Genomic DNA, 4091 nt, shown 5'->3' on the forward strand with positions numbered 1-4091 from the left:
CATTGTGTGGAGTGCAAAGTGCAAGAGCTCCATCTCCTTCTCCAAGCTTGTTGAGAAGTGGAGAGCCTACACCAACACTCTTGGCTATGGAATGAAAATCCAACCAAGAGCCATGCTTCAATGCTCAAGCTTGCCATCGTCTTCATCTTCATTACTATGCTATTATGCTATGCTAAGCAAGAAGAGTGATGATAAGTGAGGAACTATTTCTTTCTCCTATGGATGATTCTTATTCCTCTTCCCTACCCTCATCCCCCGCTAGCTCTCTCCACCTTCGAAGGTGTTTGAGGCCTTGGGATAGTCAATGCTTTTTGCAAATTAGTTTATGGTATGCTTGTGATGCATGAAGCTTTCCATCTTCATTGCATCACCTAGGTCACAAGGAACACAAAGATTGTATTGTATCAAGTCTCTCTTGATGGGAGAATCTATAATACAATCGCCTTTTGGAGTGGGGACCCGCTCCAAGTAAATCTAGTCCTCAACTATTGTCATGTTCTCTAATACTCTCTCTCTTGCAAAAGTATTTTTCATGCCAAGTTAATTAAGTACTATGTTTATGTTGCTACCATCAATTAAAATCTCCCTCTATGTTCTCAAAGTAATCTCATAAAAATGCTCAAAGAATTCTCTTAATTATACTATTCTTAAAGTTCATAGGCCATTTCAATTACAAAGAAAGTGTATCTTTTTGTACTTTAAGGAAATCACATGTACACACTCAGGTGGATCAATAGTAACATGGGTCAAATCCTACAAGGGCGGATTCTCCTTCTATTGATTTTTCAATTATATATGATTGTTTTTGATGAGATGACTAACCATGGATGCTTACTTGAGCTATTTGAAGGAACAACTGTATATACAAGACCATGGGGCATTAGAAGTTTCCAAAATCTTCAGTGAATTATGGTCATCTATGAATGATCATAGATCATACAATTGTGACAACACGGTTATCATCATTATTACCAAGTGGTAAGGCTTTTCTTATTGAAACATTAATGCCCTATGAGATTCCCATTGATGTTTTTGAGGAGGAAACCTCTCTAAGGGGGAGTTATGTCAAGGCAAACGTCCTAATGGGAAATTCCCCTAGGGCAAGGCACTGCCTTCTGTCTTGGTTGGAATGCAAATCCAACCAAGAGCCATGCTTAGCTTTCCATCTTCTTCATCTTCATTACTATGCTGTTATGCTATGCTAAGCAAGAAGAGTGATGATAAGTGAGGAACTATTTCTTTCTCCTATGGATGATTCTTCTTCCTCTTCCCTACCCTCATTCCCCGCTAGCTCTCTCCACTTTCGAAGGTGTTTGAGTCCTTGGGACTGAGGCTTGGATAGTCAATGCTTTTTGCAAATTAGTTTATGGTATGCTTGTGATGCATGAAACTTTCCATCTTCATTGCATCACCTAGGTCACAAGGAACACAAAGATTGTATTGTATCAAGTCTCTCTTGTTGGGAGAATCTATAATACAAATGCCTTTTGGAGGGGGGACCGGCTCCAAGTAAATCCGGTCCTCAACTGTTGTCATGTTCTCTAATACTCTCTCTCTTGCAAAATTATTTTTCATGCCAAGTTAATTAAGTACTATGTTTATGTTGCTACCATTAATTAAGTTCGCCCTCTATGTTCTCAAAGTAATCTCACAAAATGGATCAGACGAATTCTCTTAATTCCGCTATTCTCAAAGTTCATAGGCCATTTCAATTACAAAGAAAGTGTATCTTTTTGTACTTTAAGGAAATCACATGTACACACTCAGGTGGATCAATAGTAACACAAGTCAACTCCTACAAGGGTGTATTCTCCTTCTATTGATTTTTCAATTATCTATGATAGTTTTTGATGAGATGACTAACCATGGATGCTTACTTGAGCTATTTGAAGGAACAACTGTATATGCAAGACCATGGGGCTTTAGAAGTTTCTAAAATCTTCACTGAATTATGGTCATCTATGAATGATCATAGATCATACTATTGTGACAACACGGTTATCATCATTCTTACCAAGTGGTAAGGCTTTTCTTATTGAAACATTAATGCTCTATGAGATTCCCGTTGATGTTTTTGAGGAGGAAACCTCTCTCAAGAGTAGTGTCAAGGCAAAGGTCCTAATGGGAAATTCCCCTAAGGCAAGGCGCTGCCTTGTGTTGTGGATAGAAAACCGATTACACATTAGACTCATGGCGAAACAAGAAAAACAATAACAAGAATGGGGATGGGAGTCAATCTTTAGTTTTAGAGAGCGAATTTTGGGCACCTTTATGTCTTAAACAAAACAAGAACAGAAAATGATAACAAGAATGCTAAACCATGTAAGGGAAAGCTACTGACATGACCATAGTGTGCTCTTAAATTCCAATAAATACTTGACCTATTAAATACCACGTGTGCATGTTTGCTCACATAGCTCTCTCTCTCTCTCTCTCTCTCTCTCTCTCTCTCTCTCTCTCATAAAGTTTGTAAGTAAGAGAACCATCAAGTAAAATAGATGGTATGTATACACAAATTATGCATTGGAATTGATGTAATATAACGTATTGAACTTGCCTCTACCATACTAAAGAGGGTATGGTTTAGCTCAACCAAAGTAATGGAGCAAAACAAAAATAGGATTGACAAATCACCGAAAGATAAGAGTACAGAATCCTGAGTAGTGGTCATAATTTATTCACAACTTATGTAAGATAACTATTTGTAGCATTGATGCTCAATTTATGCACAATCGATTAAGCAAGGAAGTTGATATTGTATACCTATCTTGCTCTAGACTAAACAAACTATCTCGTTTCATCACAAGATTCTGTGTTTTGTGTGTGTGTGTGTGTGTGAGAGAGAGAGAGAGAGAGAGAGAGAGAGAGATGCTTTGCAAAGAAGAGTTACCACATTAAAAACACGAGAATGAAAAGTCTACTTTTAAATCTTTGGACCTTTCATTTCCCATGGCCGCTTAATACACCCTTCACTATTGATCTTTGAAATTTTAATGGAGTTTTGCAAAACTGCAGAGGTTAAGGTTAAGGTTTAACCTTATAAATGGGACGATTGGTATAGATTTAGGAGGTAGGGCAGAAGGTGATGGTGTAGGAGGCAGCAGCGAGGCAGGTGAAGGTGCTGGTGAGGTCATCGAAGGCGTAGGAGTAGGCAGTGGGGCAGGCGCGCTTGAAGAGCTGAGAATAGGTGGACGGGGCGCACGCTTGAGGGTTGGCGAAGGCGCCCGTGCAGCAAAATTGAGGGGAGCCGAAGGCAGCGCAGGCAGAGCGGCAGGCCACCACCTGCAAGCTGGGGCCCCCAGACGGATTCATGGCCGTCACCTGCAGCTGCGACGGACAGCCCCCGTCCCTCAACAAGTCCGACGTACAACCGGCCACGCTGCAGTTGGCGCCGCTGCCGCCCACCGGAGCCACCGCCATCCCCACGTTGTAGCCGTCCACAAGACTGACGTCGTAGAAGTCCGGCTTTCCGGCTGTTCCCAATGTGAACTCTGCCAAGGTCACCGGCGGGCTTCCGCCGGCGCCATTGCAGGCCAGCTGCCCGCCACAGTCTCCCGTCATGCAGGTTCCCTTCCCCGAGCCGTCGAAGCTGCAGCCCGTCCGTCCCCAGAACCGGCCTGACCATCCCGCCCCTGCGTAGAGCGTCACTTTCTGCCCCGCCGTCAGAAGGAATCCGGTGGGCGCCGCGCTGCCGCTCAGCATGGGCTGCCCTCCGGCTGCCAGCACTCCGGGCCACACGTCGTATGGGCATGCATTGCTTAGAGTGAAGGTTGTCGCCTGCGCGGCTCCCACCATCGCTGCCAGCACCATCGCCACCAGTAGCTTCTTCATGGTGTTGCGTTGCATCTCTTCTCGCTGCTGCGCTACAAGCTCCAAGTAGCAAAAGCAAGAAACGTTCTTCCCTCTCTACACATTTAAATTCGAACTTTTCAAGAAAAGCCCAATGACCTGCTTTTTACACGTGGCGTGTGAGCCTTTTTGTCCGTGGGAAAACAGCATCGGTCTTTATTTGCTCATAGAGAACAGACACACACCCACTTATGCGGACCACACTTCCTACAAGGCATTGTGCACACACCAATGGATGCACA

General features: G+C 43.5%; 1 pseudogene; it reads right to left on the reverse strand.

Moving 5' to 3' along the window:
• Positions 1–2884: 2884 nt before the first annotated feature.
• On the reverse strand, positions 2885–3870 carry LOC147420873 (pathogenesis-related thaumatin-like protein 3.5 pseudogene; annotated as a pseudogene).
• Between the last annotated feature and the right edge of the window lie 221 nt (positions 3871–4091).

Source organism: Adiantum capillus-veneris, chromosome 28, assembly GCF_014529385.1.
Source record: "Adiantum capillus-veneris isolate H3 chromosome 28, ASM1452938v2, whole genome shotgun sequence".
NCBI lineage: Eukaryota > Viridiplantae > Streptophyta > Polypodiopsida > Polypodiales > Pteridaceae > Adiantum > Adiantum capillus-veneris.